This window comes from Dipodomys merriami, unplaced genomic scaffold (genome assembly GCF_024711535.1).
Source record: "Dipodomys merriami isolate MVZ:Mamm:240054 unplaced genomic scaffold, mDipMer1.0.p SCAF_498, whole genome shotgun sequence".
Taxonomy (NCBI): domain Eukaryota; kingdom Metazoa; phylum Chordata; class Mammalia; order Rodentia; family Heteromyidae; genus Dipodomys; species Dipodomys merriami.
Window position 1 is genome coordinate 323,170 of NW_027206066.1, and position 12,946 is coordinate 336,115.

Below are 12,946 nucleotides of genomic sequence, written 5' to 3' on the forward strand. Positions count from 1 at the left end.
TGCTGGGTCATAGGGGAGTTCTATGTGAAGTCTTTTGAGGAACCTCCATACTGCTTTCCAAAGTGGTTGAACAAGTTTACATTCCCACCAACAATGAAGTAAGGTTCCTTTCTTTCCACATCCCCTCCAGCATCTGTTGTTGTTAGAGATCTTGATTTTTGCCATTCTAACTGGAGTGAGGTGATATCTCAATGTTGTTTTGATTTGCATTTCTTTATGGCTAAGGATGTTAAACATTTCTTCATGTGTCTATGGGACATCCTTCTTTCTTCTTCAAGAAGTTTCTCTTTAAGTCTTTCACCCTCTTATTTATTGGAAAGTTGTTTCTTTGAGTATTTGTTTTTGGGGGGTTTAATTTTTTGAGTTCCAAGTATATTTTAGATATGAGACCCTTGTCCATTGTACGGCTAGTAAAGATCTTCTCCCAATCCGTGGGCTTTCTATTGATCTTGCTAGCTATGTCATTTGCCCTGCAGAAGCTCTGAAACTTTATGCAATCCCATTTGTCCAAACATTCTTTGATTTGTTGTGTTTCCGGGTCTCTATTCAGAAAATTTCGGCCTGAGCCAAGGAGACCTAGGGTTTCTCCTATTCCATCCTGTAATGTTTTCAGAGTGTCTGCTTTGAGTTCAAGGTCTTTGATACATTTGGAGTTGATTCTGGTGCAGGGTGATATATAAGGATCTAACTTAAGTTTTCTACATGTAGTTAACCAATTTTGCCAGCACCATTTACTGAAAAGGTTGTCTTTCTTCCATTCTATTGTTTTAGCAACCTTATCGAAGATTAGATGGCTAAAGGTCTTTAGGTTCATTTCTGGTTTTTCAATTCTATTCCATTGGTCCTGAGGTCTATTCTTATGCCAATACCAAGCTGTTTTGATTACTATGGCTTTATAATAGAGTTTGAAGTTTGATATTGATATTCATCCAGCAGTATTCTTTCTGTTGAGGAGCGTTTTTGCTATTCGGGGTCTTTTATTGTTCCATATGAATTTTTGGATTGCCTATTCTATTTCCTTGAAGAATGAGGTTGGAATTTTGATAGGAATTGCATTGAATTTGTAGATAGCCTAGGGAAGTATTGCCATTTTCACGATGTTAATCTTTCCAATCCAGGAGCATGGGAGGTTTTGCCATTTTTTTAGTTCTGTGTTGATTTCCTTTTTTTAAGATTTTAAAGTTTTCATCATAGAGGTCCTTCACTTCTTTAGTTAAGTTAACTCGTACGAATTTTATTTTTTGTGGGGCTATTTCAAATGGAGTTGCTTTCCTAATTTCAGCCACACTTTTCTCATTGTTGGCATACAGAAAAGCCATTGATTTTGGGGGGTTAATTTTATAACCTGCTACTTTGCCAAAGTTTTGAATCAGCTTGAGAAATTTGGGAGTGGAGTCCATGGGATTCTTTAAATACAAGATCATGGCCTCTGCAAAGAGGGAGAGTTTTATTTCTTCTTTCCCTATCTGGATCCCATTTATGTCTGCATCCTGTCTTATTGCTGTAGCTAGGCATTCTAATACTAGATTGAAAAGAAATGGAGAGAGTGGGCCTCCTTGTCTTGTTCCTGAGTTAAGAGGAATTGGCTTTAGTTTTTCACCATTGAGTATAATGCTGGCTGTAGGTTTGTCATATATAGCCTTTATTGTATTGAGGAATGTTCCATGGATTCCTAATTTTTCCAGAACCTTCATCATGAAGGGGTGTTGGATCTTGTCAAATGCTTTTTCTGCATCTATTGAGATAACCATGTGGTTCTTATTCTTGCTCCTGTTGATGTGATGAATAATATTAATTGATTTGTGTATATTGAACCAGCTTTGAATCCCTGAAATGAATCCTGTTTGATCCTGGTGTATGATTTTTTGGATGAATTGTTGAAGTCGATTGGCCAAAATTTTGTTGAGAAATTTTGCATCAATGTTCATCAAAGAAATGGGTCTATAGTTCTCTTTCTATGATGAGTCCCTGCCTGGTTTTGGGATGAGGGTTATGATGGCTTCATAGAATGTGTTCGGTAGTGAGCTTTCTCTTTCAATTTCATTGAAGAGTTGGAGGAGTATTGGTGTGAGCTCTGATTTGAAGGCCTTGTAAAATTCTGCTGTAAAACCATCTGGTCCTGGACTTTTCTTAGCTGGGAGGTCTCTTATTGCTGTTTCTATTTCAATGCTAGATATGGGCCTGTTAAGCTGGTTTAACTCATCTTGGTTTAGTTTTGGCATGACAATATTTTCTAGGAAAAGGTCCATTTCTGTCAAGTTCTCAAACATATTAGCATAAAATTTTGAGAAGTATTCTCTTATAATGTTCTGAATCTTGGTCGTTTCCATGGTTTTGTTTCCATTCTCATCTCTGAGTTTATTAATTTGGGTGTGTTCTCTTCTTTTTCTGATAAGATTTGCTAAGGGTCTGTCAATTTTGTTAAGTTTTTCGAAAAACCAACTCTTTGTTTTGTTGATTCTTTGTATAGTTTTTTTGGATTCTAATTCATTTAATTCTGATTTAATTTTGATTATTTCTTTCCGTCTACTGGATTGGGGTTAATCTTGCTGCTCTTTTTCAAGGAGGTTTAGATGTGTCATTAAAATGCTAATTTCAGATCTCTCTAATTTGTTGATGTAGGAGCTCAGAGCTATAAACTTGCCTCTGAGTCCTGCCTTTGCTGTGTCCCAGAGGAGCTGGTAATTTGTGTGTTCATTTTTGTTGAATAGCATGAACATTTGAATTTCCTTTCTAATCTCTTCCATGACCCACTCTTGATTCAGCAGTGTGTTGTTCAGCCTCCATGTGATACCGGACTTTCTTTGGTGGCTTTTGGTGTTGAGTTCTAATTTTATTCCCTTGTGGTCAGAGAGAATGCAAGGTATAACTTCAATGTTTCTGAATTTAGACAAGTTTGCTTTGTGGCCTAGAATGTGGTCTATTTTAGAAAATGTTCCATGTGCTGCTGAGAAGAACGTGTATTCTGATGCTGCTGGGTGAAATGTTCGGTAGATGTCTGTTAATTCTAGTTGATCTATGCAGCTGTTTAGATCTTCGGTTTCTCTGTTGAGTTTTTGCCGAGTTGATCTATCTAGTGGGTAGAGTGGTGTGTTAAAATCCCCAACAATTAATGTCTTTGGATCTATATGGGATTTGAGGGAAAGTAGTGTTTCTTTGATAAATTTGGGTGCTCCATTGTTTGGCGAATAGATATTTAGAATTGTAATATCCTCCTGATGGAGAGATCCTTTAATTAATGTGTAGCCACCTTCTTTATCTCTTCTCACGAATTTTAATTTGAAATCTATTATATCTGATATTAGGATTGCAACTCCTGCCTGTTTATGGGGGCCGTTTGATTGGTAGATTTTGTTCCAGCCATTAACATTGAAAATGTGATTGTTTTTACGGGCAACATGTGACTCCTGCAGGCAACAGATAGAAGGGTCTTGTTTTTTAATCCAACTAGAAAGTCTATGTCGCTTAATTGGAGAGTTCAGTCCGTTAACGTTAAGAGATAGGACTGAGAGGTATTTGGGAGTTCCTGCCATGTTATCCACCTTCTTGGGGGCTGCGAAAACTGAGTTCTTCCTAAGGTTCTTGGATTCTCATTTTGGGTGCAGTTTCTTGGCATTTGTTACGGTCTTGTTTTCTATGTGTAGGACATCTTTAAGAATCTTTTGTATGGCTGGTTTGGTGGAGATGTATTGTTTCAATTTTTCTTTGATGTGGAAGGTTTTTATTTGGCCTTCAGTTATGAAGGAGAGTTTAGCTGGGTGCAATATTCTTGGTTGATAGTGTTTGTTTTGGGGGCATGGCATACATCATTCCAGGCTCTTCTTGCTTTGATTGTCTCTGCTGAGAAATCTGAGGTGATTCTAATTGGTTTCCCTTTATAGGTGATTACCCTTTTCTCCTTGACAGCTTTAAGGATCTTTTCCTTGGTCTGAGTTGATCCTGTGTGGATTATAATGTGACTGTAGGGTGTCCTATTCTGGTCTGGTCTATTTGGGGTTCTAAAAGCTTCTAGTATCTGAATAGGCCTATCTTTTTGTATGTTTTGGAAGTTATCTCCTAGGATCCTGTTAAATAAATTTCCCAGACCATTAACTTCTGTTTCTAGGTGCTCCTCTACACCCATTATCCTTAGATTAGGCCTTCTGATGGTGTCTTCCAGGTGTTGGATAGATCTATCATATTTCTTGTACTTGTCTTGGATGGTTGTATGTTCTTTCTCTATAATATCTAGGCTGTTTTCAATCCCTGAGATTCGATCTTCTGCATGGTCTAACCTGCTGTCAAGACTCTCTACTTTGTTTTTTTTTTTATCTCTTTTCCTTCTAATTGGTCAGCCTTGATGGCTTCAAGTTCTTTGTTGAAGCTCTGTTTTAGGTCTTGTATGAATTTCTTTACTTTCTTAATTTGATGTTCAGTGTTTGTTCTGAAATCACTTAGTTGATTGGTTATGGTTTCTTTGGACTCCCATTCCTTCTGTTGGATTCCATTCAGCATTCCCTTTGGGGTCTCCCTGACTTCCTTCAACTCTTTGTTAATTGATTCCATGAATGCCTTTAGTGATCTTTGTGTATTCTCTTCCTGCTCTCTCAATTCCTGTATTACTCTTTGATTAGCTACCTCCCATTCGTGGATTCCTTCAGTTCTCTTTGAATGTTCTCATCCTGCTCACGCCATTCCTGCCTTTCTCTTTGAGTATTCTGAAGCTGCTCATGCAAATCCTGTATCAGTTTTTGAGTAGCTTCCTCACGCTTATGATATTCCTGTATAAACTTATGGATTGCCTCTTCTCTCTCCCTATCACGGTCATATAGACTGCTTTGTATGCTTTCAAACTTGTCATTTATCATGTTTGCCAGCAGTGTTTGTAGAGATATTTGGGCATTCTCCTCTGGATTATTCATTATCTGTTCTGTTCCCTCATTATCAAGATTGGGAATTGAGGTAGCCGGATTTGCCATTTTTCTTGTGTTTTTCCGGCTTACTCTGCCCATTTGAGATGGAAATAGCACCAGTTTTGTGCTAGAACACTATCTTAAGGCAAGCATCAACCCAATCTGAATTTTCACAGTCAATAGTCTACAGATACAATCTATTTCAACAGATACATCTATTCAACATCAAACAACTATAGGTTAATGGACTACGAACTGCAAAGAAGATTTTGGAAGACCAGAAATTATTAGGGTTAGGGAGAGATGTGGGTAAAAAATAGGAATAGATTGATATGGGGAGGTTCAGGGAGAGTTAACTAAGTCCTAATCTCAAAGCAGGTAATAGGTTGGGTAGGATGAAAGTAGAGAGAGTGAAAGAAAGATGAATGCGAACAGGAAAAGATAAGAGACCAGATAAAATAGGAAGTTAAAAATTAATAAAATTATGTAGATTCGATAACTATTTAGATAAGAACGTGATTTTATTGAGAGAAGGGGAGGGATATAAAGGAGATGTGAAAAACTTAAAAACAAAAATTCTTAAAATATTATATAGGTATAAAGAGGTAGTACTGCTATTAAGGAATTTAAGTCTTAGAAGTTTTGACTTGAGTAATAAATTTGTCGATTAAGTGTGTACACAATGTGGGATATGGTCTAATATTCAACTATGGGTTTATCTGTGTATGTGCAAGACAAGAATTAAGTCACATAAAGAAGAATGAAAGAGAGGAGAAGGTGGAAAGGATAAGTAAGGAAGAAGAAAAAGATGAGAAGTTCAGTAGAGCTAAGCAAAAAACAAAAAGATAATTAAAAAAGAAGTGAAAGAAAACCAAAAAAGAAAGAGAAACGCACACTCACTTATCCCTAAAGTAAAAATTATAAGAGGAAAAAAAAAGTTTCTGAAAAACAATTTTTTTTTCTCAAAAAAGGCAAAGATTAAAGATTAAGAAAAAAAGTTTTAGAAAAAAAAATTTTATATAACGTACCAAGAAAAAAAAAAGTTCTTTGATTCTTTTTGGTGGGGAGGAGTGGGAAAAATCCTCTATCTCCCTTGTGTCCGTAACCAGCCCCTTGTTGGAGTCTCTGGTCTGCTTGTGGTCCTGTGGCTTGGTTGGTTTCTTAAGTCAGTTTGTTCGAACAGGCAGAAAAATGCTCTGCTTTACCCAGGATTTATCGATACTCCTCCCAGGCTAGTTCATTGGGAGGCAGATATGCTTTGAGTATCACAAAAGAGGGGGGTTCAGTGATGAGGCTAGGTTCTGGGTAGAGTTGAGGCCTTTCAACAGACAGTAGGTTTTCAGGAGCTAGTTTGTGAAAACCTCACAGAGCCCTGCCTGGAGCCATTCTCAGGGTTTCTGTTTACTGATTTTCAATTGATTGTCGAGGCTACTAGAGGGAGGGACAGCCTCTGGCTCTGATTACCCAGTGGAGAAAGCCACTCCAAGGGCTGACGCCTGAGTTTGGTGACTTTTCCCTTGGTGGAGCTGAGTCTGGCATGTCACGCGGCTGTTAAGTTCTTGTGACCTGATAAATGACTCGTTTTATTCCAAGGCCTGAGCTGGAGCTAGCAGCTACGCCGAGCTTTGTCGGTATCCAAGAATGTTAATCCAAATTATTTGTCAATACTAGCACTAACAAAACTACACTAGTTGTCACTCATCCTAACTTGATTCAAATAAGCCTTCCAAAAATAGGTTTCAAATTTTTTCCAATATATTAGTTTTTTCTAACCGTAAACTTAATCTTAACTGGAACATTGAGAATAACCATAACCCTAATTGCAAGTAGATTCTAATATTAATAGCAATACTGTAGTTCACATTCATTCTAATTCCTGCCAGGCTTATTCTAAAACTTACCTTCAATTTGACTCTCATTATTTTCTCCTTCACTCTAAACCCAATCATGTTTAGAATCCTAACCATCTCCTTGACACTAATGGTATCTCACTTCTAAAATTTTGAATAATTCTTCTTTTGTGTCATCCTAAACCCTATATATTTTCTCACTCTTAATCTACCTTGTTCCTTAACAGGAATCATTATATCCATTGATCTCAAATCCTGATATTATGAAATACATTGTACTTCCACTATCCAAGCTTTTCCTGAATTCCTAGAACCTAAAATAAGTTCAGATTTACTTAACATTTAACACATTTCTTTTCTTTTAACTTTAGGCAGATACATAGCTGTCAGCATCAACAGTCATGTTAGGGAGCTGACAGTGTCCTAGCATCAGAGACAGCATTGAAGGTAGAGCTGGGGAACATTTCCCCTTGCCTGCGTCTACAATAGGAACTGGACCAAGGTTGAAAAGTCTCAGCTGGCAGAGAGCCTTAACTTGATAATGTAGAAGGGCTGTGTGTGGGGGGGGGAAGGAGGGGAAGGATACCAGCCACTACCAGGCAATGTAGTATTTACTATCTTTCAATGCACTGAAAATGCCAGCATGGGTTTGTCCATTTTTGTATGCAAAAGTTAACTGTAATGACTTGGGCTTTTATTTGTCTTGAAAACAAATATTATCAGCTCGGTTTTGCTCCAGCCTCTATTCAGTCATCTTTTGTTATTTTCATTTACAAATCTAGCATGTTTTACATAAGAAAGTCCTTTCAATGGGTCTGTTGAATATGGATCTGTTCACTTAAATTGAACACGTTTAATTCAACCTGAACGAGCAAATCTGGTGTCCACATTTAGCTAAACTTACTAAATATTCAAACTGTATTTACTATGTTAGCATTTTATTTCCTCTAAAGCCTTCAAATACATTTGGTCCTAACAAGAACAGTTTCCAAGTGTTCAAACAACTGGAGTAAGCTAATTAAACACCGTGGGTTAACCTTGGAATCTTTACTAAATTTAGTCAAGTGATTTTACAGTTTTCAACTTTAAAATCATAGGCCTAAGAAAATCAATCATGAGTTTCAAATTGGTTTCCTTTAACAAATACACACCAAGGAAATTTAAAAAAATATATAGGAAGCAGTACACCAAGGATTAAAAATAAAAAGGAGGAACTAGCGTCATTATGGGTGGACTTTATGTGTGCCTGATTCAAAACAGTTACACATACACACACAAAACATGAACCAAAAAACTTCATGACATTCATGAGACAATGAGAAGTTTGAACACTGATTGAATACTTGATATTTTTATAGGGACCCTCATATTGATATCCCCACCATGATATCTTACGCTATGTGGGCTGTGGGAGGGAGAAGTGGGCATGGCCGGAGTAGGCCAGTCCATGAGTTGGCAGTGGCTGAAGATGGGTAACGCATTCATGGACCTCATTAAACTGCACCATACATTTTGGTAATTGCAAAAAACGCTGCATAGTAAACTATGTTTTCAATAATTAAACATGAGTTCCCAATGAATTTGAGAGACTACCTCAGATAGCATGTTTTCAATAAGAATCTAAACTCATTGATTGCAAATGCATTTTTAAAATTACTCCAAAATTATGAATGCTAGGAATTAGGTTTGGGTTTGTTTGTTTGTTTTTTAATCATTTCTTCTAGAACTATTCAGGGTTGAAAAACTACCCAGCAAGCTTCTGATTTCTCAAGCCTTAACTTAGCTAGGCTGAGCAGCCATGCATGACTTCCCTGTGGGAAAAATCACCCGCAGGGTTTAGCACAGGATGCTCAGGTTCACCTCCCAGGGCCCGTCTCAGGAGTCTGTGATGGTGATTGAGAATTAACGTCTGTCACAAGTTCTGAGGGATGCGCATGCTGCTGACTTGGCCTCACGTAGCGAGTCACTACTTCAGGACATGCGGAGTGCCTCTTCAAGAGCATCTCAGTGCCCAGGTCGATAGGGCAGGCTCATTATTACCCTCTTATGTAGGTTGAAGTCGCTCAATGTCCTGACTGCTGGCTAGACATAAACAATGGTGGCAATCTTGGAACAAGTCCATGGACATACTTAAAACTGCCATGACAGTGGTGGGCAGGTTCTCCTGTTCATGTGTGGTTTTGCAGCCCTCATTCTGTGTTCGAACCACACCTGTCATGAGAGTAAGAGTAAAGCCTGCCCTACCTAACTTTCTCAATCCAATTAGCTTCCCCCACTGCTGATTAGTCTCTCCCCACCCCAACCCCGTATTTCACCTCTGAAAACATTTTGTATGCAAGCATTTAGGGTCGTTAGATTCTTCAGATTTGCATAGTAATGTAACCAGATCTGTTAAGTTCCACCGCTGGAGGAGTACAAGCTTGGAGCATCAGGGAAGTCTTCAGAGAGGAGGTGTTTCTAAGGTAAACCTCACGGAAGGAATAGAAGATTGGTGGGTGGATGAGGATATAGAATTGGAGGGGGTTTTCAAGATTTCTGGAATGTCAAATGGGCTGTCTTGGAGTTGGTAGAGGAAGAAATAGTGAGGCCAGACACACAGGCAGGCAAGACCAGGTGTAGTGGAGGGAGAGCGTGACCTGCTATACAGGAGAAGAGTAAATGATGCTGAGAGATGCGTTAGCTGCGTGTCACCCCTGTGACAAACACTGGAGAGAAATAGACACAGGTTCAAAGAGGAGAGATTGCTTTCATTGATGGTTTCAGAGGTGTCAGTCCTTGATCAGCCTGCTCTGTTTGCTTTGGGCCTGAGGCCAGGCACAACATCCTGGAAGAAAGGGTGTGATGGATCAGAGCTGTTCACTTCATGGTAGATAGGAAAAAGAGAGAGAGAGAGAGACAGAGACGGAGAGAGACAGAGAGACAGAGACACAGAGAGAGAGACAGAGAGACAGAAACAGAGTCAGAGACAAAGAGAGATAGAGACAGAAAGTGAAAGAAAACCATCAGAAAACCGGAAGTGGCTCTGTGGCTCAAGTGGTAGAGTGCTTGCCTTGAGATGAAGAGCTGAGGGACAGCGCCCAGGCCCAGAGTTCAAACCCTACAATGACGATGACAACAACAACACAAAAGATAGGAAGAAAGAGAAGGGGAAAGGGTCAAGATTTATCTTTCCAAGTTCTCAATAACCTACTCCTCCAAATGAGGCCCGACCTCATTTCCCCCACCTCCCAACCGTTCTGTCAAATTATGAATCCATCAATGGATGCATCCAGCAACAGAGTCTGCACTCTAGTCAGCTTCTCCAAAACTCTACGCCTGCATATTGCTGTACTGAGACTGCAGCCTCCAGCACATGAGGATTTGGGGGGAGCCTTCCTATCCAAACCATAACAGAGAGCACTGGGGCACTGTGAGCAGAAAATGACTCCACTCTATTTACAAATGGGAAGACCATCTTGGCAGTTACAGGATGCAATGGATGGATGGGGAGTCATGACCAGAGCAGCAAGTTGTCAATGTAAGCAATGCCTGATGACTGGGTGGTTAAATGGGAAGGGGAGAAGACCACACTGAGAGGTGCACATCTTTACACGCCAGTGTATGTGTATTGGCTTTTTGTTGTTGTTGTTAGTCATGGAGCTTGAACTCTGGGCCTGGGCACTGTCCCTGAGCTGTTCAGCTTAAGGCCAGTTCTCTACCACTTAAGCCACAGAGCCACTTCTGGTTTTCTGGTGGTTATTGGAGATAAGAGTCTCACAGACTTTCCTGTCTGTGCTGGCTTTGAACCATAATCCTCAGACCTTAGTCTTCTGATTAGCTGTATTGACTTTTTTATTGTCTGAAAGGATTTAAGGCCAGTTAGTTTTATATTAAATCTTAAATGTAAAAGGCCAAGTAGCAAACCAAAATAGGAGTGATTTTAAAATAAAGTCCTGAACGAACCTCACGTTGGGTCACGAAGGTCCCTTCATCAGCCAGGGATTGGCCGTGAATTTGACCGCTGACTTTGTAGCGGCCAATGAGCCCAGGGGGCTCAATTCATCACTGGATTCACAGAGCTTGTAAGATGAAAGGACTCCAGCTGCTTGAAAAGAACACAGCAAGTATTGGCTCCAGAAAAAGAGAAAATTCTCCCATGGAACCTCAGGGAGGGAGGGAGAGGGAGAGAAGAGTTGATACTCCAGCCTCTCAGGGGAAAAGTGATTTCTTTGGGGAGAGACTGGTTTAGTCACCATCTTCTGCTCTTGATGCAGAGACAGGGCAAGCCAGTTTACCAGGCCCAGATTATTATTTTATTGTTTAGAGGGTTGTTAAAAAGGCTGGAACAGGATGTGAAACAGTAGTGTTGGGGGTTGGACGATGATGAGAAAAGCTGTCACTTTAAGTTGGCGCTACATTAGGAGTGACAGTTCTGAGGGAATTTAGGAAGTGGAGTAATAGTGTCATATATAATTATATATAATATCTAACATACTATATAACAATAATATACAGGACATAATTATATATTATAGAATACACTATTATATATTACATAAATGCTATTAATATACTATATATGCTACATATAATATACTCTATATGTTATATATCACAACATATATTCTAGTGTTATATATTATACATTACTATATATTATATTTATAGTGTATTATGTATTGCATATTAAATAATATATAAAAACACTATACATAATACACTGTGTAGTGTATTATATACACTATATAATGCACTACATAGTATTATATAATATATAGCATCTACATTACACATTCTATATTGTATATAAGGTTTATATAATACATAGTATATATTATATAGAATAGAACATATTGTGTATAGTATAATAGTGTTATAATGATAGATTAGACATATATGTTATATATATATTATATATAATAACACCATGGAGTAATAGTGTTTATTCAATTTTCTATTTCAACTATTAGGTCCTGTTTTCTTGGAGCTTGGTCTTCTCTTCCTACGAGTTTCTATTACCACCACATACATGGATTCTTTTCAAGAACAGACAAGGATAGACCCCTGCTGGCTCATTCGCCCATGAGTCCTGCCCTGGGAGGTGGGTGTGGTGGCCTTACCACCTAGCTGGCAGCCTCTCCCCGACAGGGCAAAGGGAGGGGGCTTAGTCCCTGCCTGCCCTCTCCCTGCCCCTGCCCTGCGTGCAAAAATGGCAGCTGTCCTCAAGTGACAAAGTAATAGACCTCCCCTGACAGTCAGTTTCAATTTCCTGTCTGGCCACAAGCTACCCTGATGAGTCTTTAATAAGGACCAGATCACAGATCCTGCTCCAGGCCTGGGCTGTGGGTTGTGCCAGCCTAGAAATCTATGAAAAGAAATGGAGCTCTTCTTTTTTTAATGATCCCTGTTGGGCGCAGGCTGACGAGCCTGCTCTACCCAGCCCAGTGGTCCAGGCTGGGAAGAAATGTGGCTTTGATGGATGGCCTGTGAGTCTCTGGGAGCTGAGGAGTAGGGAGTGCCAGGAAAGCACAGAGATGGTGGTAATGTGGGAGGAGGAGACAGAGACCCAACCTCAAGACTCCTGGGGGCTTATTTCATCTCTCAGGGCTCAGTCATCCAGTCCCTACCCCACATCAGCTCCTCAGACCACAGGGAGGTCGGGGTTCCTCTGGCATTTCCGCTCCAGTGAGTCATTCATTTCACACAGCAAGGCCGCGGCCTCTGAGGTCACAGAGCACGGGCACTACACTCCATCTTTCTCGTGGAACTCCACCCTTTCTCTTATATGCCTCCTACCTTCACCATCTCTGAGCCCTCTGTCTCTGCTCTCTCTCCTGCAATGGGCTGGAACAGTGACAGGCAGGCTTAGCCTGGAGCCTCAGCCACAGTGCGGATTGAGGGACCAGGGGATGGTGGCTGCTGTCGCTTTAAGGAACCTTGGAAGGAGGGAGATGGGTCCCTAATTCTGATCAATGGGCCAGGTTCCTGGTCCATGCTATCCGCTGAAGAAGGGATCTAAAAAGCTCTCCATGCCAGCATAGTTATAGGACTTTTGTACAAGCTCAGTCATTTCATCCTTTTTAGTGATTATGTTCATGTTCCCAATATGGAAACTGAAAGAAATCACCGAGGGACACATAGCACCAGGAAGTATTGGCCCAGGATCAAACACAAACATAAACTAGAACCCAAAGCCTCCTCCTCTCTTCCCACTTGGCCTCACCC